At 39.7% G+C, this 26,300-nt stretch overlaps 1 protein-coding gene and 1 long non-coding RNA gene across 4 annotated transcripts in view; one reads left to right on the top strand and one right to left on the bottom strand.

The window, feature by feature from the left end:
* Positions 1-26,300, bottom strand: part of KCNMA1 (potassium calcium-activated channel subfamily M alpha 1) — a 304,426-nt gene that overhangs the window by 245,996 nt on the left and 32,130 nt on the right. The gene's annotated exons all lie outside the window — the stretch shown is intronic.
* On the top strand, positions 12,741-22,107 carry LOC104662240. Its single transcript, XR_747957.2, has 3 exons — positions 12,741-12,758; positions 19,634-19,801; positions 21,847-22,107. It is a non-coding gene; the product is annotated as an uncharacterized LOC104662240 (long non-coding RNA).

The following is a 26,300-nucleotide window of genomic DNA, read 5'->3' as shown; positions in this document are numbered from 1 at the left end:
GACAGTCCATCTCAAAAAATTAAAAACTTAAAAAAAAATTTTTTTAAATAATTCCAATTTGGTAGACCCCAAATAAGAGCTCATGGCTGTTTTATTTTGCTTTTCTATCTTAACAAATGAAACTAATGATTTTTTCATATAATTATTAGTCATTTTATTTTCTTCTCTAAAGTGCTTTAGAATGGCCTTTGCCAGTCTGCCGGTGTATTTATCTTATTTGTAGTAATATACTTGTGTTCTTATATAAAGAAGATTTTGTATACCATATAGGATTTCCCACAGTTCTTCATTCTTCTCAATTTGGCTTAAAATGTTTTTCTTACTGTCAAATTTTACCTAAGGTGGGTTTCTTTCCCCCTGAATTCTAAAATATATCAATCTTTCCATCAAGTTCCCTCTTTCCATCATGTTCCCTTTTTTAATATCCAAAAAGAGGCCGTCCCCATCATACAGATATATGTATATATATTTACTGCATCTATATATTTTTTCTTTGTACTTTTAGGGCACTGGTTCTGAACTTTAACTGTACATTTAAATCACCTGGGAAACTTTCAGAATTGTTGACACCTGGGTCTCAGCACCCCCTACCCGCATTCTGATTTAATGGGCCTGGGGTACAGCCAGGCAGAAGGAGTTTTAAGGCTCCGGAGTGATTCCAATGAGTCATCCAGGATGAGCAGCATTGCAAACTTTTTCTGTAAATGAACATACAGTAAATATTAATAAATATTTTAGATTCTGTCACAATGACTCAACTTTGCTGTAAATAATAGGAAAACAAATAGGTGTGACCATATTCCAGTAAAATGTTACTCATATAAATAGGCCATGGGCACTAATTTGCTATGCTTGCTTTGGAGGCATGGGATTCAAATCCATCGTGCACATGAATCACCTGGCATTTGTACACATCCGGATTCTGACTCAGTGGGTCTCCGATGGGTCTGATACTCTGCATTTCTAATAAGCTCTAAGCTGTTGTCAATGCTGTTGGTCAGAAGACCACACTTTGGGAAAACAAGGCTGCAGGGCAGTGGTCCCCAGATTTCTCTGCCATTGCAATCCCCTGAGGATTTTAAACCAATACTGGGGCCTGCCTCCCACCAGATTCAGCAGGTCTGGGATACAAGCTGGGCATCAGAATTTTTATAAATTCTGATTCGAATGTGCAGCCAAGTTTGGGAACCAGTGGTTCAGAATATATTTTCTTTTCTCTAACCTTTAACTTGTTAATCCATTTTGATGTATTTATTTATTTATTTTGGTTAACAGTGTGGCAGAAGGACGAAGCTTTATTTTTCTAATCAAGAAGATTCTAATGTACAGCCAGATGATGGATGATGATGGGTTCAGTGTACAGCCAAGTTTGGGAATCACTGCTTTAGAGTATCTTTTATTTTCTTTTGTAACCTCTAACTTGTGAATCCATCTTGATGTATTTATTTATTTTAGCTAGTAGTATGACAAAAGGAGAATGCTTTATTTTTTCTCCAAATAGCAAATTTCCCTTAACCCGAGTAATCACTTGAGTAATTTAAAACCAGTAATCTATCCACTAAGCACACTACCAGTCTATTTAAATCAATTTTAAGGAACATACTGGCTAACTGGAAGTTAAATCAATAATACAATAAGAGATTACTTATAAAACAAAGCATTCAGCTTAAGATTTTGGGGGAAAAGTAGTCCTGACAATAGGAGAAAGTTGATTTTTTTAGTTTAGTGTTTATGACTAAATAACCAGAAAACCTGTAGAATTTTATGGGAGCAAACAATAGCAACAAGAAGACAAACAACGTAAAATAAAGTCCTGGCTGATACAATAAAAAAAGAAAAAAATTTATCCACAATGATATACGAATAAATCTGTGAAAAACCTCAGTGAGAGGGATGGCTTTCTGAAAAAGATAAACTTTGAAACTTGATATACACAGAAAAGAAATCCATTATAGGATAACAATTGAGATATAAATTGAAATATATATTAACAGCTTCCCTTAAAGAATCTGCACCCATACATAATTTATGATTAAATTATTGTACATACATTTCATTAAAATTCTAAACTGTTCCATAATACAACACGAGATAGAAAGCTACTAACTTATGTTATAAAATAAACATAAACTGGGGACCAGAAACTGACTCTCAAAGCACAAAAATAAAATCGAAATGGCCCCCAACTTACAATGGTTCAGCTTATGATTTTCTGACTTTTCAGTGGTGCAAAAGTGATACCCATTCATCAGAAACCGTACTTTAAGTACTCACACAACCATTCTGTTTTTCACTTTCAGTACAGTATTCAATAAATTACACTACATTTTCAGCACTTTACTGTAAAATAGGCTTTGTGTTAGATGATTTTGCCCAACTGTAGGTAATGTAAGTGTTCTGAGCATCTTCAAGATAGGGTAGCCTCAGCTATGATGTTTAGTAGGTGAGGGGTATTAAATGCATTCTCAAACTTAAAATATTTTCAGTTTATGACGGGTTTGTGAGGACGTAACCCCATGGTTAAGTTGAGAAGCATCTGTATCACTAAGATCATAGATGCCAAAATTCTATATAAAAGACCAACAAAAATAATTCATCAATGAATTAAAATGATATCCAGAGCATTCTAGTTAAACATAGCAGATGGATCACAATGGTTTATCTCTGCCTCCTCTCAAAACTTCACTAAAGTAATACAAATGTTGGGGGTGGGGTAGGAAACAGCAAAATCCCACAAGAACAAAAAGAACGGGAAGAGGAGATTACAACACATAAGAGACAAAGACAAAATGTTGGTAGATATTCTGTTAGAAACTGACTTGGCATACATAGATATTTATTTATTTATATTTACATAAATATATACATATATTTTCCATGTATATATTTCCATAATGAGAAAGAAAGACATATACACACATGTATATACCTCCACAATGATAAACAGAATATTAAGAATGTCTTTGGTCAACACATAGAGACTGAGGTTGGGGCGGGGGTGGGGGATGCAGAGATCACAATGAAGAAGAAAACAACCATCCAAAAGGTGAAATGAAGTGATTGACCTTGGGAAGAGGGAGGCTGTGACAATGACACTGATTGACTGGGGTGCCAAACAGGAGTAGCCAGCACATGGCAGCAAGTGCCTACAATTGAGGTATTAAAATAGAGCAATATCCTGAGTAAACTGTAACTCTTAGAAGAAACACACTGTCTCCACAGCTGTAAGACCAGTTACCGAATAGAAATACAGCAAATACACCGTAGCATATCTCAGTACCTCCCAGATAAACTGTAACACACAAAGACAGCATTCACATATAGGCTAATAGAAAATCTCAAATGCAAAGATAAGCACAAAACAGACCAGGCACGGTAGCTCATGCCTATAATCTCAGAACTTTGGGAGGCTGAGCAAGACTCTGTCTCAACAAAAAAAGACAAAACATATAACCACATGGATGAATCACATAGGCATAACATCGAGAGAATGAGGCCTGACACAGAGTCACTCTGTACGACCCCGTTATATGAAGTTCAGAACAGAGCAAAACTGATATACGGTCAGGAGAGTGGTTACCTTTGTGGGGTGTGGTGACTGGAAGGTTGCCAGGAGAAGGGATGGAGGGTCGGGGAGCGGGAAATAATGTCTGTTTCTTGAGCTGAGCGTTGGCTTCGCAAATGCATTCTCTTCATGAAAATTCATCCAGCTGTTGCCAGGCTCAGTGGCTCACGCCTGTAATCCCAGCACTTTGGGATGCTGAGGCAGGCGGATCATTTGAGGTCAGGAGTTCAAGACCCGCTTAGTCAACATGATGAAACCCTATCTCCACTAAAAATACAAAAATTAGCTGGGCGTGGCATGGTGGCTGGTGCCTGTAATCCCAGCTACTTGGGAGGCTGAGGCAGGAGAATTGCTTGAATCCGGTTGCAGTGAGCTGAGATCGTGCCACTGCACTCCAACCTGGGCAACAGAGCGAGGCTCTGTCTAAGAAAGAAAAAAAAGAAAGAAAGAAAGAAGAAAGAAAGAAGAAAGAAAAAAAAAGAAGAAGAGAAGAAAGAAGAAAGAAAGAAGAAAGAAAAAGAAAGAAAAAGAAAGAAAGAAGAAAGAAGAAAGAAAGAAAGAAAGAAGAAAGAAGAAGAAATAAAGAAGAAAGAAGAAAGAAAGAAAAAAGAAAGAAGAAAAGAAAGAAAGAAAGAAAGAAAGAAATAAAGAAAGAAAGAAAGCAAGAAGAAAAAAAGATAAAGATAATCACAGAATCAAGAATTGCCAAACATTTGAGGACCTACTGCAACTTCCTTCAATGAAACTGCACATTATTACCTCAGGCACAGACCCTAACTCCGGATTCCACCACCTTCAATTCATAACACCAAAACGCCGCTTTCCTTAAAATTTTGTCCTTTGAAAACTATTCCTCTTCCCTAAGTCCTACTGTTGTGAAACATATATATCCCAATCTCAACAAAGGCCTTTACTTCAACTAAATATCTTCAGAAATCAAATCAACTTAAAAAATTTGAACATACTAATCTCACTCTCACTAATATCTCAGCATTCAATTTTGAAATCAACTTAAAGCCACTAATAGAAGAATGGACATAGCCATATAGCAAATAGAGGGCTGACTGTCACATAACCATCTTCATACAAAGGGGCACAGGAATGAAAAGTGCAAAAGTAAAACTAAGAGACCCAGAAAACAGGAATAAAGTTTTCAATATCCATGTAATTGAGTTGCCAGAAGGAAAAAATGAAGGAAATAGCAGGAAACATTTTAAATAACATTAAAGTTTCCTAGACCAAAAGAATGACCTGTATCCTCAGATTGGAAAGGTCTTTTAAGGGTCCAGCAAGTTAAATTTTAAAAGACCTAAGTCCCAGTATATCGTGGAGAAATTTTATAACATCAATGTGAAGAAATAAATCCCTTCAAAGCAACAAGAGCCAAATTATTGTCACAATTCTCCTGCCTTCACTGGTTGCAAGAAAACAAAAGAAAGGTATCTTTACAATTCTCAGGACAGATTAATTTGAAGCAAGTAATATATACTTAGCCAGCTGAAAGAAAAATAAATCCAAAAGAAGTGAGATACAAGAAGCAACATGGAAAAGATAAAAGTAATGGATTTGTTTATGTGTTGACTGAGTATGTTTTAAGTGAATAAATAATAACAATGATCTAAAATTAAAATCTCTGGAAATACATAGAAGATGGAGGTGTGAAGGAGAGAGGGCAATGGGAAAAAGAAAGGTGTGCAGAAGTTCTTGTCTTGATAGGATACGATCAATCATATATATTCATAGAAAAAAATTAGTTTAAGTATATGTATCAAAACCTTAAGGATATAAATTCCATAGCCCAGAGGGAAAAAAAAAGAACAAAGGAATTTAATCAAATGGAGAAAAGAAAAAAAGAACAAAAACTTTAACCCATCCAACAAAAAGGGAAAAAAAATAAAAGCTATATTAATCAGAAAACACAGTTGCAATAGTAAAAAAGTCCAAATATATTTGCAATCACAATAAAATAAAATTAAATTACTTTCACCTATGGAAAGACAGAGATTCACATGATGTGAAAACAACAACAATAACAAATTCCAGATGCATGCTATTTAAAACACATACATTGCAAACACAACACACAGAAAAGTTAGAAATGAAAGAATGGAAATTATGTGCCTGGCAAACGCTGACAACAGAGGAACAAATAGAGCAATGATTATATCAAATAAAGCGGAAGCTACTGCAAAAAATTATATAAAATTATATATAAAAATTATATTAAAAAAGAATTAAAAGTAATACCTCATATTGACAAAAGGAACAATCCACCAAGAATATGAAACTAAAAAATAAACTTTATACACCTAAAAGTATTACTTTGAGATAAAGCAAATATGACAAGAATGCACAAATATTGGATATTTAAGTAGCATTTAATCCCCTGGGATATATTCATATCTATATGTGTCTGAATGGATGGGCAGAAAGACACACACATATATTAGTAAACCAGGAACACACATTCTTTAATAACAGCCATGAGCAGTCTCAAAAACTGACTACATATTAGGCCACAAAGAAATTTCATCAAAATCTAAAATGCAAAAATCATCTAAGTCACATTTACCACAAAGCAATAGAATAAGAAAATAATAAAAATGGCAACAATGACTAAGCAGTAGAAAAACAGACTCTATTATATCAGAAGAATTTTATAGACAATAAAGAGGTCATCACAAATCAAAAGGAAGACAGGCATCATTCAATGATGGACCTCACACCATAATGGAAATAAGTTTGAGATGAATTAAAAAGTAAATATGGATAACAAGGGACAGAAAAGTTGAGGAAAATGTAGGTATATATTTTTAGCCCTCTGAAAAGAAGAATTTCTAATTTCAGATGTAAAAGTAGTCATACAATCTTTGAAATATAGGCTCTGCCACCACCATATATAAACATCAAAATTCTACATGTTAAAAATCATAATAAAGACAATACCCAATGAAAACATAATCAAATATGATACAAAAAGGATAAATTCTTTATAATGTGAAAAGCATGTATGTAAAATACTATATCATTATTTGATAAGTAGGCAAAAATCACGAACAGGTACATCATGAAGTAGAAAATATGAATAGTAAATAATCAATAAATAAATTAATTAAATGAAACCATTTATGTTAACTTGGTTCAAATAAAAAAAATGCACACCATATGCAAAAACCAACTCATAATGAATTAATGACTTAAGATCCAAAACTGTGAAACTACTAGAAGAAAACATTGAGAAAGAGCCCCATGACAATGGTCTGGGCAATAATTTTTTGGAAATGGCCCCTAAAACTCAGACAATGAAAGCAAAAATGGACAAAGAGGATTACATCAAACTAAAAAGCTTGGCCCAACAAAAGAAAGAATCAATGGAGTGAAGAGACAGTCTACAGAATGGGAGAAAAATATTTGAAAACTATACATCTGATAAGGGTTTAATATTCAAAATATATAGAGAACGCAACTCAATAGCAAGAAAGCAAATAGCCCAATTAAGAAATGGGCAAAGGATATTTCTGAATATATTTCTCAAAAGGAGAAATGCAAATAGCCAACAGTAAATGTTTAAAATGTTTGACATCACTATTTATCAGGGAAATGCAAATTAAAACTACAATGAACTATCACTTCACACCTGTTAGAAGGGTTATTATCGAAAAGACAAAAGGTAAGTGTTGGTAAGGATGTGGGAAAAAGGAACCCTTGCACACTGTTGATGGGAAGGTAAATTAGTACTATTTTCCTTTATGGAAAATGGTAAAAAGGTTCCACAAAAACCCAAAACTAGAACTACCATACAATCAAGCAACCCCACTACTGGGTATATATTCAGAGGAAATGAAATCAACGTGCTGAAGAGATGTCTGCACTCCCATGTTCTTTGCAGCACTATTCACAATAGCCAAGGTACAAAATCAACCTCAGTGTCCATCAACAGATGAATGAATAAAGAAAATGTGATATATATATTCACAATGGCATACTATTCAGCCATAAAAAGAATCAATCCTTTCATTTTCAACAATGTGGATGAACCTAGAGTTTATATTAAGTTAAATAAGCCATGCACAGAATGACAAATATCACATGACCTCACTCATATAAAAAAGCTGATTTCATACAAACAGGGGCTGGGGTGGTTGGAGGGAAGGGTGGTTGGGTAGATGTTGGTCAAAGGATACAAAATGTCAGTGAAATAAGAGAAACAAATTCAAGATATCTACTGTATAACATGGTGACTATAGTTAATAATCATATAGTATTCTTGAAAAACGCTTTAAAAATGTAAAAATAAAAGAAATGCAAATTAAACAAAAATAAGTAAGCATTGTATTTATTCTACTTAATAGCAATATATCGGAGTTTCACCTAGTGGAGATGACTCTACAATGAACTAGTCTCATAATTCGATTGTGGATTTATAAACTGATAAAACCTTTTCAGAAAGTAATTCAGCATTATTAATCAAACTAATTCCATTTCTGGGAATATAGTCTAAGAAAATATAACAAAATATGGAAATATGCTACAGAAACAAAGATGCTTATTGCAGAATTGTTCATTAAGCAAGAAAAATAGAAAGCAGCTTAAAATCCAAAAGTAGGTCTTAAGTCTGGTACATCTTCTTTATAGGATATTATACATGCTCAAAAATTGTAACAAGGAAAATTTTTGATATAATGTTAAAGAAGTAGAATGTAGAAATTAAAATAGCGATTACCAGGAACTGGGGGGAGAGGAAAAAGTAATTGTTTAATGGCTGTAGAGTTTCAGGTTTGCAAGATGAAAAAGTTCTGGAGCCCTGTTTTGCAACAATAGAACATCCTTAACATTACTGAACTGTACACTTAAAAATGGTTAAAATGGTAAATTTTATGTTATGTGTTCTTCGCCACAATTTTTTAAAAAATAGCAAACTGGAAATGCTGGAAAAAAAAGGAAGGAAAAGATGAAGTGCATGTTCCCTATGATAAAACTATGAAAACTATAGGGATATGTAAAATGTAAAAGTAGAAGAAAAGCATAAAATGATGACAGTGGTCATGTGACAAAGGCAGATATTTTGGATTTATTTAATATTCTTGAGCTTTTTAATTTTTTATAATATTTATATCAAAATTTCTATTTTTATGCATAATTACTTATTGCTGTAGTCATAAAGTCAGTGGCAAGTCAGGACTGGAATACAGGTTTTCCTGGCTCCGAGCCCTGTACTCACGTGCAAGATTCAGTCACGTGAGACCACTGGCTCCAGGTGAGGAGGACCCCCTGCCAGGGCTGTCCCTTCAGAGGGTCAAACTTGGTGCCCACGGCCTGAACAACCAGGTGGGGCTCCTCCTGAGAACTAATGCTGTGGAATTTTAGCAATGATCAACCAGACAGATTAAGGGATCTTGAGCTCCTTTCTCAGATAAAAGCAGAGTTACTGTACTGACAGAAATTGAGGGATAAACAGGTAAATGATAACTCACTCACTGTTCAGGGTTCCTGTGATCCCCAGAGAGAAAAGACTCTGGAGATTCATGCATGTGAGGCCCCAGGAGAGGACAAGATAGAAAACACAACAGCAAACACATCCAAGCCCATACCAGAAAGCCTGCCAGGGATTTCCAATTTGCTATTTTCCATTGCCTTTCACTCCTTAATCTTTAAATCCAAAAAGCTGAAAGGTTCCAATAAACCTCTGTCGTTTCCAATCCCTGCAGCCCCACGCAAATCCTGAACAGCAATTATTTTTGTGGTGTCTGACAAGGTCATTGTTATCTGGCCTTGCAGCTCAGATGGATCACACCGAGGGCAGGCGTATCAGGGTAAACGGAGGATGCACAGGAGCATGGGGAGGCTTCTTCGGGGTGGTCCCCTGCACCCTGCTGCCATCACAGGTCCCACCTCCCATCCCCAGCTTGGTCACTGTGAGGACCACCTGCTTCTTAGCCCCAGCACAGAGTGAATCTGAGCCTCTCCTTCCCAGCTGGAGAAAGAAGACTGTCTCGCTTCCTCTCAAATGCCCTTGGGCTTTTTGTTCCTGCAGTCAGAACGTGTGTTCTATAAACAGTTCTTGCTTGTCTGACCTTTTCACCATCCTTTCCTTTGGTAATTGTTCAGGCTGTTTTGCTCCCTACTTTTTTTTTTTTTTTTTTTAATTTTTTTGAGACAGGGTCTCACTTTGTCACCCATGCTGGAGTGCAGTGGCACGATCATAGCTCACTGCAGCCTTGACCTCCTGGGCTTAAGTGATCCTCCCGCCTCAGCTCCCCAAGTAGCCAGTCACCATGCCCGGCTAATTTTTTCTGGTTTTTTTGTAGTGACAGAGTTTTGTCATGTTGCCAATCCTGGCTCCCTACCTTAACCCAGTCCTGGTTCCTGTTCTGACAGATGCTTAACATCAGTTGATATTCAGACTGAGATTGTCACCCATTCATTCATCCACACACATACAGGGAGTGCCTGCTTCCACCACCCCTTGTGGTTCCAGATGCTGCAGCACAGGGATGAGGCTCCTGCTTCCAGGTCTTCTATTTGAATAGAGGAGCCAGTAAGTAGAGAAACACATTTTCAAAAAGTAAACAAATAGGACTTATTGACTTTACCTCTTTATTTTGTTTTAAAATTATTTAATTTTTTTTAAGAGACAGAGTCTCACTGTCACCCATGTTGGGGTGCATGATCATAACTCACTGGAGTCTTGACCTCCTGGACTCAAATAATCCTCTCAGCTCAGCCTCCCAACATGCTGGGATTACAGGCATGAACCATTTTGCCTGGTCTGACTTTACATCTTAAATATATGTGAAATAATTTATCTTTTCCCTCTCCACTGCCACAACCATGGTTTGCACTGCTGTTACCTCCATCTGGACCAAAAGCCCTACACAGGTCTTCCTGCTTTACTTCTCTACCCCAGTGCCCCCAGGCCCCACCAGCATTCTCCAAAAAGCAGCCAGCATGGTCTTTTCAAATATCCATCAGATTACATTGCTCCCTGCTAAAAGCCATTACATGGCATCCATCTTACTAAAATTACATTTCAGATTCCTTATCTCGCTCTGGAAGGCTTTCCATGGTCTCTGCTCATTTCATCACCACTCTCCATGTCCTCACACCCTGCACACAGTGTCTCTGCTCCACAAACATTTCCCAGATCATCCTCAGCTCTGGGTCTTCCCTTCTATTTCTTTTCTCGAGAATGTTCTTCCCCCAGATCATTGCAAGGTTGGCTCATGGAAGTCTTCTCTGACCACCCGATCTGTAGCCCAGTCCTTCGCCGCCATTACGCATTCCTCTTTATAGCATTTACCACAATCTAAAATGATCTCGTTTGCTTGTTCCGGTGCCTGCCCCCTGCCCATTCCTCAGCAGACTATCTGCTCTATTGGGACAGGTGTCTCAATCACTGGCTCACCACCAAGTCCACCCTCTTCTAGAACAGTGGTGACTGGCACATAGTGAGTACTCACTACTGTAAATGAATACATGCATTAATCCTTTCAGAGGAAAAGTAAGAAGAATATTGGATACTAAGTTAAACCCATGGTTTTACTCAATTATTCAATGTTTTCTCAGGAAATAGTGTATTTCCTCTTAGCTTAATAATTCCATCATTTGGTCTCTTCTCTCTAGTGGCTTTAATCCTGATTCTTTCCAAGGCCAGATGTTACAGCACAGAGCAGCTCTTCTTTGTGATGAAGGGAGAGGAAATATAACAATCTGGCTGGCTGATTCTAGGGTTATAGACACAGAGGCATGAATATTTAGATTCCAGACATTCCAGCTGACAGAAACATTTTATGTCAGTTCTAATGAAAAGGATTGACTAGGTTTCACCTATTGCTTGCTAATTGGAATTTTGTTAGGCATAATTACATAATGCAGAAGTATTTGAGCTGTGCCTACCCGCATTAGAATCCTAAACGAGGTTTCAAAGGGACTACATTCCATTTTAAAGAAATTCCTAGTACTGCTAAGTGTCCCGGAAATAAAAGCTATCCCTCCTTAACACTGACATTTTTGTGGAAAGAAATGTAGATTTAATCTATTTGTTTTAAACTCCAATATATTATAGATGCCTAAATAAAGCCAAATGCCTATCAGAAAGCAGTTGAGAAAAGAAAATCGGCCTAGAAAACTATTCTTATGATCTCTGCTGGGTAAGAATAAAAAAGTACCACCCAAGACAGGCAAGACCACACTCCCATAGTCAAATGTAAGGACAGAAAATGAGCCGCAGCTCACAGTGTAGCCCCTGAAAAAAAAATTATCAAAAGGTCCAAATGCCTCTTTTGAAAACACTGACTCACTGAAAATTATTGCCATTTAATAAATAGGACGCAAGCTATTACATTGTTTGCCAAACTTTCTCCCACATTTCTGAAATATATTCTTTAATAGCTCAATAACATTCAGGAGCGCTAGAGGCCAGTTAAATTCATCTAGAAAGGAAGGAAAAGATTTCTGCCTCATCCAGCACATCTGCATTGGGTGGGTATGCCAAGAAAACAGGAATCAAGGTGGCTATTACCTCTCCACTGGACGGTTCCCCAAATCCAGCCCACAGGGAAAGCACTTTTTTCCCCAGGCAGCCTCCAGGAATACAGAATACTGTTGGGAGGAGAACCATGGAGCGGGGAGTCCTTACCCCAGGATGCACAAACCCTACAGCAAGACACCAATGACTGCCGGAAGTTCGGCGGTTCCTCCTTCTCCGGAGCAGCAAGCCCAGACTTCACCCGGTAGCCATTATGGAACAGGTCCCCCAGGGACTTCTTGCGGTGCCTGCCGGGTCTGTAAACTTCTGTGCCGGTTCTGCTGGATGGTTGGTGGTACACCAGAATCTTACTGGGGATCATGGTAGAAGGAGGGAGACAGGCTAGGCTTTCAGCTCCCTTGCATTCACTTCTTGCAGGAGCCAATGCTCTGGAAAGACCTGGAAGAGCCTGTGTTCCTCTGACCCGTGCTGCAAACAGGTCCTCCTGTCCAGCGCAGTGTAGGTCACCAGCATCTATGTCCTGGTGGAGCCAATAGACACTCTCTCCTCCCTCACCCTCCAGTCCCTCTTGCAAGAACCCCGGCATGCTCTGGGCACTGGGTACACGCAGCCACATCAGAAAAGCAGTTAAGAGGGGCGGGGGAAGCGCTCTGATCCACGATGTCCTGCGAGCTGATCAATCAGCTTCACGCTGGAAATAACCATGTAAGCTCCTTTGAACATGGTTTAGGGGGATAGAAAAAGAAAAGGCTATAATTCTTCAAATCAAGTGGTACAGAATAGAGTGTGAGAGAGGCTGCAGTTTGGGGCCCACTAAGTCGTTTCTTTTATTTTAGTAATCCTGCTTGACAACTGAGGACTCATAAGGAGGACTCCCTTAGAGGACGTGATGACCAACAAGAGAGAAAAACTGAATTGTCCCACTCCTACTGTCGTGGCCACCTCCCAGCACTAACATAACCCAAATACGCAAATCCTCTGCTAATCCTACATACAGGACTGAGGAAGAAGAGGGATGCTGGGCTTTCCAGAGGAAGATGGGAGGAGACACTCATCAGAGCTCCTTGGCCCATCCCCTACTTCTTTGTCCCATTGTTTTCAGCATTGTCTCTCATTACCAACCCCAGCCCCCTCTTAGGTCTCTGTTACGGCTACATTATGGATCCCCTACCCCTGCCAAATTCATAGGTTGAGGCCCAAACCCCAATGTAATGGTATTTGGAGATAAGGGACTTTAGGGAGTAATTAGGTTTAGACAAGGTCATGAGGATAGGGCCCTCGTGATGAGATTAATGCCATTATAAGAAGAGAGACCAGAGAGTTTGCTCTTTCTCTCTTTCTGCCATGTCAGGACACAGTGAGAGAGCAGCTGCCTGCAAGCCAGAAAGAGAGCCCTCACCAGAACCTGACCATGCTGGCATCCTGATCTCAGATGTCCAGCCTTCAAAACTGTGAGAAAATAAATCTCTGTTATTTCAGTTACCCAGTTTTTGATATCGTGTTAAGGCAGCCCAGAGTTACTATGATAGTCTCCATTCCCAGGGTACTGAGTGTAAACAAAAATATGACACAGAGAGGGGAAACATTAAAAATATAAACAGGAAAATATCCACATTCCATAAGTTGTTAGTTGAGGTTCCCCATAATTTAATCCCCACCTATTTTTTTCAGACCTCTATTGGGGGACTTTTCAGAGAATAACATTTCTTCTCATTGTGGATTAGTTCATTCACCCGACCAAGATGTACTGAGCATCTATTATGTGCCAAGCATTTTGCTGGGTACTGGGTATTTGCTGATTAACAGGAACAATGCACAAGTCCAGCCTCGGTGGCATTTATAGTATAATCAGAGAGTGAAACAATATATCATAACTATAATTAACAATTTGGGTAAAGTGCTGTAAAGAAAAACCCTAAGTAGTTATCTGAGTATGTGTATGTTACATAAATGTGTATCTGAGTGAATGTGTATGGAAAATGTGACATGCATATGAAAAAGGGCTTCACAATAATTCTGTATCCTAATGGTATAGGAGCAGACAGCCAGGTGAAAAGATGGTGGTGAGGGCAATTTTTTTAGGCCAAGGGAACAGCAGGACAAATATATTGAAGAGGGAAGTATATGGCCTAGTCCTGACTTGAAAGAAACTCACTGTGTTTAAAAAGAAATTGGTGAGAAACTAACTCTTCAATACCTAAAGTTGTCTGGAAATGATGGACCTACAGGTAACTACAGGTCCTACAGACACTAAGAGGATATTGTAAAGTATTAGGAATAATATTATGGCTCCAAAATTTGACACCCTAATGAAATGAAAAAATTCATTTAAAAATACAATTTTCTCAAACTGACACAAGAAAAAATAGAAAATGTAAACAGCTATATGTCTGTTAAATATATTGAAATTTCAATTAAAAACATTACCACAAAGAAAATTTAAGGTTCAGGCAGTTTCTACTCAAGAATTCTACCAAATATTTATGGGGGAAATAATACCAATCTTACACAAACTCTTACAGAGACTAGAGGAAAAGAGAATCCAACTTGTTTTATAATGCCAGAATAATCATGACATTAAAAACCTAATAAGAATATTACAAAAAGAAAAAAATTACAGACAAATATATGTCATCAACATAGACACAATAATCCTTAAATAAATACTAGTCAAATGAATCCAGCAGCATATAAAAAGAATAATACCTCATAACCAAGTAAATAGAGTTTATCCCAAGAGCAAGAGATTGGTTTAAAAAATGAAAGTTAATTAATGTAATTCACCACATTGAAAAAATTAAAAGAAAAATCATATGATCATTTTAATAGGCATCAAAAAAATGATGAAACTATGTTGTGTTGAGATAATGTGTTGGGCCCCCCAAAAGACAAGTTGATTAATGAATCAGAGTCCAGAAATAGACCCATATATATACAGTCAATTGATTTATAACAAAAGTAGTAATACAACTCAATGAGAAAAAGAAAGTCATCTCCACAAATGGAAGGAAAAATGGGTATCTACAAAGGGAAAGAAATGAGTCTCAACTCTTACCTAACACAATATGCGAAATTAGTTTGAGATGGATCACTGACTTCAATGTAAAAGCTAAATCTTAAGCCTCTATAAAGAAACACAGCAGAGTGTCTTGAGGACACTTGGATAAGCAAAGATTTCTTAGATAGGACACAAAAGGCATTCACATATTTAAAAAGACTGATAAATTAAATATCAGTAAAATAAAAAACTTCTCATCAAAAGACAATTAATAAAATTAAAAGATAAGCCACAGATTAAAAGGAAATACTCGCGGTACCTTCACATGACAAAGAACTTACAGAAATAAAAATTAAAACTACAAGAAGATACCACCACAAATCCATTAGAATGGCTAAAATTTAAAAGTTGACATTACCAAGTGTTGGTGAAGAAACAAAGCAGCTGGCACCCTCACACATTGCCAGTAGAAGTGTAAAATGGGACATCTTCTTTGGAAAATTGGCAGTTTCTTGTAATGTTAAACATGCATCTATCCTATGACCCAGAGACTCAATTTCTAAGTATTTACCCAATAAAAATAAAAACATATGTCCACAAAATCATTTGTGCAAGGATGTTCATAACAGCTTTATTCAAAATAAGCCAAAGTTGGAAACAACCTAATGATCATCAACAGGTGGTTTGATAAACAAATTGTCATATATCCCATAATGGAATATTAGCAGCAATAAAAAGGAAGAAGTTGTTAATATATACAACAACATATACAAATATCAAAAACCTTATTTTGAATGAAAGGAGCTAGTTAGAAAAGAGAATATCCTGCATGATTCCATTCATACAAAAATTGAGAGTAGACAAGACTAATCTATAGTGACTGAAACCAGGACGGTGATTTTTTATGTTTAAGGGAGGAGAGCAGATATTGACAGAAATGGACATAAAGAAACATTCCAGGATAATGAAAATGTTTTCTATGTTGATATGGATGACAGACCATTTTACAGTGATGCATATCTCTGTCAGAACTCACTGAATGCACCCTTAGGATCTATGTATTTTATTGCGTGTATAATATACTTATTAAAAACATTGAGATGGGCTGCCATATTAGATGATATCTCCCCGTCAACAGAGATACTTAAACAGAGTCTGCTCGTACCAATTGAGAGAACACTAAAGTTTCACCTGATGCCTAAACAGAGATCATCTGCTGTAACCCTATAAATTCCCTCCCAACTTCCAGTGGGCAGTATGGCATGAAACGCCAGCCACTCAGAGATGGCTGGTTCAATTGGAGAAATGAAGGATTTGTATTCACGCTCTGCCACCGGCAGCTGCACAGCTGAGTAAGTTATGTAACTTCTAGCCTCATTTCCTCATCTCCGAAATAGGGATTATGACATCTACTTAACAGATGAACTATCCAGATTAAAGAAAATGATGTTTGCAAAGTTCTGCACAGGGTCTGATACTCAGCAAATTCTCCTCCAAAAATCTGCCAAAGCACTAGCGCCCAAGTCAAACTGGTCTATATTCTGCCATCGAATGCCCCTTCATCACTGGGCAATCTGGTCTCCTATTGTAAATGAAAACCCCGCCTGTCTGCATGAGGCACATCAGCCAGCCTCTTCCTAGGACCCTAAAGGTGTGGCAATAAATGTGGTCCCTGGAACCAGCAGCAGGGGATTTGGATCCCGGTATCTCCACATATGAGCCACATGCTCTTAGAAGTTATTCCAACCCTGCCTCAAGTCTCTGACTCTTAAAATGGGAAATACTTTTCAAGATAAATCCGTTCATCACAAGAAAGGATTTCTTTTTTTTTTTTTTTTTTTGAGACGGAGTCTGGCTGTGTTGCCCAGGCTGGAGTGCAGTGGCACGATCTCTGCTCACTGCAAGCTCCGCCTCCCGGGTTCATGCCATTCTCCCGCCTCAGCCTCTGAGTATCTGGGACTACAGGCGCCCGCCACCTCGCCCGGCTAGTTTTTTGTATTTTTTTTTGTAGAGACGGGGGTTTCACCATGTTAGCCAGGATGGTTTCGATCTCCTGACCTCGTGATCCACCCGTCTCGGCCTCCCAAAGTGCTGGGATTACAGGCTTGAGCCACCGCGCCTGGCCAAGAAAGGATTTCTTATAAATTTAAAATATTTAAAAGAGAATTCTATGCAAATGTATGCACACATACAAGTGAATGTGGGCCCATTTCTCTGGACATGTGTCTATTCCAAAAAAAACTGTCATAAACTGTATCCTTATTTTGCACTCCTCCCACCCATGGTGTCGCCCAGTATTGTCTGCCTAAAAGAATTCTAGGAGGGCTTCATTTGTCTCTGAAGTCATAGACCTTCATCTACCGTCACTGGGAAAACTCCCTTGCTCCTTGTCCTCTGCATTAGGCTTGTTTTTCTGAGACAGAAGTGGTCAGAGAAAAAGGATACTTGAATCCATTCATTCATTTGAAAATATTGACCAAGAAATGAACTCAGATGAAATGGACCTCTTCAGTGAAGTCATATCTAATTCCCTCAACCCTGTACAAAGTAACAGTACATGTATTCAACAACAGATTTTCACTGAGTACCTATTTAGAAGAGACGGGATCTGGGCCCAGAGTTATAGGATTCAAATCCCAGCTCTGACATTAATTGGGAGTGAGCATCAGCAAGTTACTTCAACTCAAAGTGTCTCAGTTTCCCCACCTATAAAATGGAAACAGTAATAGTAACCTACCTCATGGGGTTATTGTGAGGAATGAATTAATATCTATGACAGTTAAAATTGTCCTTGGCACATAGCAAATGTTCAATCAGGGCTTGCTATGATTATTACCAGGAGCCAGATACTAGGCTTAAACATATTGGGGATACAAATGTGATTTGCTCTAAATCTATCCTCAAAAAATTTACAGTCTTGAAGAGCTGTTTACAATCTACATTTGTATTTAGCTAAGATAGGAAAGATGACTATCTATATAATTTTAGGGGAAGATTCACCAGCCCCCAAAAGAAATTAGCCCTCTTCTCTTCCTTGTTTATTGATGCCTAAAATTCCCCCATAAGACAGCAGCGTTATCCAGTAAGAAAAAACTGTGCTTTGGGGTCAAATGGATTTAAGTTTGGACCCTGGCTCTGCTCCTGATGCACTGAGAGAACCTGGCTGCTTATATGAAACCTGAAAACCTATGACTGCATGTAAAAATAAAAGATGAGAAGCTGGGAGCAGTGGCTCAGGCCTGTAATCCCAGCACTTTGGGAGGCCAAGGTGGGCAGATAGGTTGAGGCCAGGAGTTTGAGACCAGCCTAACCAACATAGCAAAACTTCATCTCTACTAAAAAATACAAAAATTAGCCAGGTGTGGTGGCCTGCACCTGTAGTCCCAGCTACCAGGGAGGTTGAAGCAGGAGAATCACTTGAACCCAGGAGATGGAGGTTGCAGTGAGCGGAGATGGTGCCACTACACTCCAACCTGGATGACAGAGCAAGACTTCATGAAAGGAAGGGAAGGGAAGGGAAGGGGAGGGGAGGGGAGGGGAGGGGAGGGAGAGGAGAGGAGAGAGAGAGAGAGAGAGAGAGAGAAAGAAAGCAAGGAAGGAAGGAAGGAAGGAAGGAAGGAAGGAAGGAAGGAAGGAAGGAAGGAAGGAAGGAAGGAAGGAAGGAAGGAAGGAAGGAAGGAAGGAAGGAAGGGAAAGAAAGGAGAATTATGCCTCTAAAGGGCTGTGACAATAAATTGATCTACATGTGTTTTAAAATGCCTTTCACACAAAATATGCTACATAATCACTCATTCCTGGTGTCCTCTAGAAGTCCCTGCACTTGGCCCCTCTCTCTTGGGTGTAACGGATTGGTCCCCACTGAAATACATTTCCTTTTGGGAGTCATTTATCACTCAGTTAGAAAGAAGTATTAACCGTGGGGAAGGGGGACTGTGAAGCTACCTGGGCACGGCAGAGAGGGGCAGACACAGAGGAGGTAGCACAAAAGAACCAACAATGAGCAAATAGAGAAATAAAACCTAACTCTACTTGCAGGCCAGTGATGGCCCTATTTTTAGCTGACAAGTGAGTCATCTGATGTGTGTGACTTGAAACAGGGAACACAAACGTCGAGGCTGAATCTATGACCAGGCACATATAACTTGTACTATAACTTATTCCCAGAATTCTAGACTGTTTGAATTAAGTGTCTCCAGGTCACCTCTTCACACACTTACTCTTATTAAGTTTGGGAATTAGAAGCCTGTGTCATTTGCACAGGTCTCAAGTTATAAGGGAAGAAGATGTTTTGCTTTGGTCTCTGGTTTGACTATTTCCGAATCTCCAATCAATCTTCCTCTCCCACCCCACCGGCCTCCCTCCCTTCTTCCATTCCCCCTGAAAGCTCACCATCAGAGGGGTGGGGCAGTCTCTAATTTAGCCGATTCTTCCTCATCCCCTTCCCCTTCATCATCAGCTAGCAGTGAAAGTCACCATCCTCTTGGACCTCCCATTTCTGAGGCACTGTCTGTCCCAGAACCCCATGCAGGACGTTGGAGACAAGTGAATCTAACCTTGTCCAATCTCCCTCTTCTTCCCCAAGATAAAAACCTGAAATCAAAGAATAGGACTGGAATAATCCTCCCTAATCCCACTTCCCATGGTGAGCCCCTAGCTGGGACGCTGACACATGGCCCCAACTTTTTGTCCTGCCTGATGTCTGCACCCACAGGGGACAGATGGTGGTCCCTGGTCACTGAAGTACCCACAGGTGTGATTTTTGAGATTTTTATCTCTGTTGACTACAGGGAGGACCTGAATCTGTTTACATGGTCAAAATAAAAGCACCATATACAAGGATAAAGCAGGACAGGGCCCCCACCATCTAAAAGTAGAAGGGATGGAGACTGCCAGTCAGCACCTGCCACCACCGGGAAAAGACTGAAAAAGGGACACTTCAGGCACAACATGTAAGGAGGTGTTCCTTTTAGGACTGACCCTGCCTTTGCATAGCCATGGGAGTGAGCCACCCTTACATGTGCACCCAAGGCCTCTCTCTTGCCTCATCCTGTACCTGCCATGGGTTTACTACTGAGCTCACCTCTGAAATTGGCTTTGCATTTCCTGTCACCTATGGCAAGAGAGAAACAACTAGGTTATGATTTTTGTGAATTGAGAAAGCCTATAAAGCCAATTCAGAGATCAACTTCATCCTGAAATTAAATTCAAGCAGAATTTTTGTGCCAGAGGCTTTGAATAAAGACTGAAGAACACGGTGAGTTATATCTTCAATTACAGTTTACAAAGCACAGAGGTACTCCTTCCAAAAGGGGACTCTTGATTTAGCTCTCTATAAGGGCAGAAAGCATAACACTGAATCTTGGGTCAGCAAAAACATTTTCACAAGCACCTCAGGTATCATGGGATTTAGCTCTGTTTAATTCTGATGCTCAACATTAATTTAAGGAAAATGAAATGCTTGTTTTGGGGGGTGTTAATTTGCTACCAGGCACACCTCAGCTGCATTTTGTTTTGAAGCTCTAAATTAGCACCAGGATCAACCTGGATAATCTAAAACAGGGCTTGGCAATTTTTTTCTGCAAAGGGCCAGATCATAAATATTTCGGGCTTTGTGAGCTGCACAATCTCTATTGCAAGTGTTCAATGCGGCCATTAGAGTGAGAAAACTAGCCATAGATGATACAAAAATGAATGAGTTTGGCCTCGTTCCAGTAAAACTTTCCTTCCAAAAATAGGTGATGGACCAGATGTAGCCTGTAGGCCATAGTTTGTCATCCTCTGATGTAACTGACATCTTGAAATGAGGAAGGAATGTTTAATTTGATAACAGGTACTTCTACCTTTCACAAGGTAGAAATCTTATAAATAACAACATTTGGAAGTTCCTTCTGTTTCCTGCAACACTCACGTTAGAACTTAATATCATGCTTTTTTTTTTTTTTTTTTTTTTTTGCTCTGGCTTAATTCAGTTATATAGAAATCATTACTATTCAAATAGACTATAAAATCCTTGAGGTCAAGGTCTCTGTCCAACTTCTTTGCATATAATCCATCGTGCCTAGCACAGCTGGGAACTCTGCACTTGCTTAAAATGTTTTCTTCCCTTTCTGAAGGAGAGTGATTCACATCTCTGCTTTTGACATGCAAGGACTTGATGATCTATTTAACCTAAGGGGAGAAAGAGTCTCTTTCAAAGGATGGATTGTCATCCCCTTCTCCCTGCCCCTGCCATGTGCATTATGCTTCTAACCAGTCCGGAATAAAGCAATGTCATGAGCATAAACTAATGTCTTCCAACCCAAAACAAGTTAGCAATTCTCATTTTATAATTCCAAAGTCTTCAGCTCATGTGTTTATTTCAACATTTTTTTTCCTATAAATAAATCGCTGTGTGATTTGTCTCCTTCTTTGTGTTCATATCCCAATGTCCAGTGTAGAGTAGCCTTCACTAAATATGTGTAGAAGGAATGAGGAAATGAATGCAAGATGGGCTTAACTCATAAATTCTTTGTTTTGCTAGAGGCCTTTGCCAACTCTTTTAAGCATTTACAATATTCTGTTGGGCAAGACCTTGTGCTGTTGGGCTGCCTGGTCAAACCCATGCCTAATGAAATAATCCGTCTCCAATCTCAGCCCGCATCCTAACCCCAATTTGTCCCTGAGTGCAAGGTCACCGATCTGACTGAATTTGAATGGCAGGTTTTGTTGACCTACCAACTCTGTTAGGCTCACTCATTTCTGCATACTACTGGTGAATGACAGAGGATGGACACTGAAATCTCCATCTTTTCATAGAACCCATGCAAGAGGCATAAAATCATCTGCTTAGTGGTCATGTGGCAGCAGACAGTATCTCAGAAGTCCTCACAGCATATGACTTCACTGATGAAGATGGATCACACTTGAGCAGGGATTCTTGATCTCTGCAAAACAGCTCATACACAACAGGAACAATCTCACAGATAAGAAAAACTCCAGCAAGTTGGTCTTGGACTATGAAAATGTCTGCCACAACATGATTTATGTGAAAATAAATAAAGTGGGTCTACTACTTTATCATTAGCAATAAGTGGATTCTTTCTTCCTGCCACAGACAAACTGAGGACGTAAATGAACACCACACTCGCATTGTTGCTTATGCTGTTTTCTTCGCCCACTGCCTGAGGTGTAGGTTTGCAAATAAAATCAAACCATCATTATTCTGGACTGATTATCCAATTAGAGGATGAAATAGGCCAGCCCTGTCTTCCTTCTTCTTCCATCAAATGCTGTTCTTGTAGCCATTTCACTGACAACATGAGGTGCCAACAAAAGAAATAAACAGGCATAAATTTCAAACCCAGGAAATTTATGTGAGCAAAGGGAAAGAATCCAGATATATAAAATGAATTAATCGTCAGTAAGTCATCACATCCCTATTACATGGTAAATTCTTTTCTGGGAGCTGTTAGGGCCAGAAAGGGACTGTAAGACATAGTCCCTGTTTTAAAGAAGTACAATCACCAAAAATGAAAGCAAAACTGAAAAACAGCAAATAAATAATAATAATCACTTATCAGAACCAACTATGGACTATGGACTATGGATAGTTTAAAAGTGCTGAGCGCATAGCCCAAATGGCAGAAGTGCATAAATAATGCAAAACCTTACATTGGTTGACAATTTAAACTTCCTTTCACGATCATTCTTCTATCAGAACCTCTGAGAGAGATAAAGAAGATAATAACAACAAAAGAACTTCAGGTTTCTGGTGGTTCCAAGTAGGTTCTAGTTTCAGGAGTATTCCAACACACCTTGGACACCTTAGACAAGTCATGTTCTCTGTTTGTGATTAGGTTTCTCATCAAAAGGAAGGCAAGAAGGAAGGGAGGAAGAAGGGACTGGGAGTGTTGGTAATAGATAACCAACCAATAGCTAATACCCCTTTCAGATCAAATTTCTATAATTATAATGTCACTCATCAACAAAGAAATGTCACTGGAGTTCACTCATCAACAAAGAAGTATAACTTTAAAAATAGCCAAAGTAGGAAAAATAACAATAATTCTTATAAATCTGCAGCTTTTTTCTTTTCTTTTTTTCAGATGGAGTCTTGCTCTGTCACCAGGCGGGAGTGCAGTGGCACGAGATCGGCTCACTGTAACCTCCACCTCCTGGGTTCAAGCAATTCTCCTGCCTCAGCCTCCCAAGTAGCTAGGACCACAGGTCAGAGCCACCAGGCCCAGCTAATTTTTGTATTTTTAGTAGAGATGGAGTTTCACCATGTTGGTTAGGATGGTCTCAATCTCTTGACCTCATGATCTGCCCACCTCGCCCTTCCAAAGTGCTAGGACTATAGGTGTGAGCCATTGCACCTGGCCATAAATCTGTAGTTTCTACAGCTACTTTGCAACTATGAACAAATGCTAGTGTACACAGAAGACTCTCTCCCTCCTGTAAGCTTCATATGCCTGCCACAGACTCTGGCTTCCCAGCTGGGCCAGATACATTTGAATGCTGGAGCACTCAGCTGATTAAGATACTTAATTTCTGAATGATCCCACTCACACCAGGAGGACAGTGTTTGGAGCAAGATGTTACATCTCAGTGGACTCACCTTGTAGAATGATTTCTTTTTATAAATGCTAATTGCAACTCACTAATTAAGAGATATGTTACACTGGGCAGGAAAATCATTGAGTCAGGAAATCTTGCAATTTTCTACAGCATATTTCATGAATCAAAAGCCTTGATCTGATGCAGTTTTTTCACAGCCTAGAGGGCAGAATAGGAGCTGAATACCACAGTTTCTCTTCATAAGTCTGGTATGGAAATGGACTCCCAGTTCAAAAGGGGGTCAAATGTCCATCCTGAGAGAATTAGCAGAGTATTGTGGTTAAGGGCAGAGGCTTTGAAGACAAGCCCGGACTAATTTATTTTTGCCTGTTGTTCAGGACAGAGGGTCCAAGATTGTCTTTTTCTTTTTTTTTTTTTTTTTTTTTTTTTTGAGACGGAGTCTCGCTCTGTCGCCCAGGCTGGAGTGCAGTGGCCGGATCTCAGCTCACTGCAAGCTCCGCCTCCCGGGTTTACGCCATTCTCCTGCCTCAGCCTCCCAAGTAGCTGGGACTACAGGCGCCCGCCAACTCGCCCGGCTAGTTTTTTGTATTTTTTAGTAGAGATGGGGTTTCGCCGTGTTAGCTAGGTTGGTCTCGATCTCCTGACCTCGCGATCCACCCGTCTCGGCTTCCCAAAGTGCTGGGATCACAGGCTTGAGCCACCGCGCCCGGCCGTCAAGATTGTCTTTTTCATCTTGTCACCTCTGCATTTAGGATAGCAAGGAGAACATAGCAGGTGCTAAATAAATGTGCTGTGAAATTTAAGTCCTGGTTCTACCATGCATAAGCTATTTCCTAGAGTACCTTCCATAACCTCTTGGAGACTCTTTTTGTTGTTTTGTTTGTGTGTGTGTATGTGTGTGTGTATGTCATTGCTGTTGTCATTATTTTGTAAAATGGGATGTCTCAGTTGGGGTTCCTCTGCAGCAGAACCTGAGAAAAGGATTTGATTACAAATAGTTGACTTGGGAAGTGATCTCGGGAAACACCAGTAAGGGAACAGGGAAGTGGGGAGGAGATGGGAAAGCATCCATAAAGAGTTTGTTATCAAGGATTTAACACTGTGGGCAACTAAAGGAAAATCCCACTGGTGTACCCTGGCAGCCAGGGTCTACACATGGCTTTGTGTGTAAATGGAAGAGCCTTCCCACTGAGGAGTGAGGGGGCTGGGGTATTGATCCATCATCTCCTGTTGGTCATTGGTTGAGGGGGCATTAACTCCCTAGCACTTACGATCTGTATGCAGGCCTACAAGCAAGCTTCAGTGACTGGAGAAAGTCCTCTGGCAAAGAAATACAGATGCTGGCAATTCAAATCCAGCTACCTGCACTATAGGTAAGGGCAAGGGGGTCTGGGTTGTGGGGACAGGCACCAACAGGGCCAGCCTCCCAGGAATAATAAAATCTACGTCTTAGGTTGATGTGGGGCTTCAATGAAGCAGTGGATGGAAAGGACTGATTACGAGCCTGCACACCGTTCCTCCATTCACTGAGGGCTTCCCGCTGTCATGAGAACATGGAAAATGTGGAGCTCCCTGACTAAGGCCCCTGGAGCCATGCATCAGGTAGAATACAGTCTCAAGGGCATCGTGAGGTCTTATAGATGCAGAGAAATGCCACTTCCCAGCCTTGGAAACTGACAATGCACACCAGCATATGAAAGGCCCTGAAGATTCTTATGGTTAAGAAACTCTTTAATTAAATGAAGGTTTCCCAAACTTACTTGAGCACAGAGTTCTCTTTCCAAATAATGCGTACCACCTTTCAGTGTAATCCAACACTCCATGAAGAACATTTTGGGAAAAGAAGGCCTGAGACTGGTGATTTTTACCCAGAAAAGCATTCCATAATTTCCAGCTCACCCCCAAAATTCTGCTGACAAATACGTTTCCTCAACTACACCCAAATTTTCTGATTTCATCTTCTTTGTTTCTTTTCGTTTTTGTTTTTTGAGACAAGGTCTGGCCCTATTGCCCAGGCTGTAGTGCAGTAGCGCCATCTTGGCTCACTGCAACCTCAGTATCCCGGGCTCAAGGGATCCTTTCACTTCAGCCTCCTGCGTAGCTGGGACTACAGGCGTGCACCACTACCTCTAGCTAAATTTTCGTAGTTTTTCTAGAGATGGGTTTCACCATGTTTCCCAGGCTGGTCTCAAACTCACAAGCTCAAGCGCCTCGGCCTCCCGAAGTGCCGGATTACAGGCGTGAGCTACCATGCCCCGCCTCACCCCCTTTTTTGATGAACCCAAACCCACCCTGATGATTTTTCTATCCTTCATTTCTCGGATTCATACTGGTTTTTACGTGTGATTTGAAATTATTTATGGGAGCGGTATGAGCAACTTACAGCCTGGAGTTTACAGGTATTGCAATCTGCCCAAAGTTGCCGAGTGCTCACCAAGTCCTGCTTCTCTCAGAGGCAACATTACCTAACGGACAGGAGTCTCCAGACCCAGCTCTGTCACTTATTAACTTTCCCAATGTCATTTGTAAAATGAGAAAATGTCTCTTGTTCACAGGTGATACAGTTAGGCTCTGTGTCCCCATCCAAAATCTCATCTTGAATTGTAATCCCCATAATCTCCACATGTCAAGGATGGGACCAGGTGGAGGTAATTGGATCATGGGGGTGGTTTCCCTCATGCTGTTCTCGTGAT

The sequence above is a fragment of the Rhinopithecus roxellana genome, chromosome 11 (genome assembly GCF_007565055.1).
Source record: "Rhinopithecus roxellana isolate Shanxi Qingling chromosome 11, ASM756505v1, whole genome shotgun sequence".
NCBI lineage: Eukaryota > Metazoa > Chordata > Mammalia > Primates > Cercopithecidae > Rhinopithecus > Rhinopithecus roxellana.
This window is presented reverse-complemented; position numbering and strand designations above follow the sequence as displayed.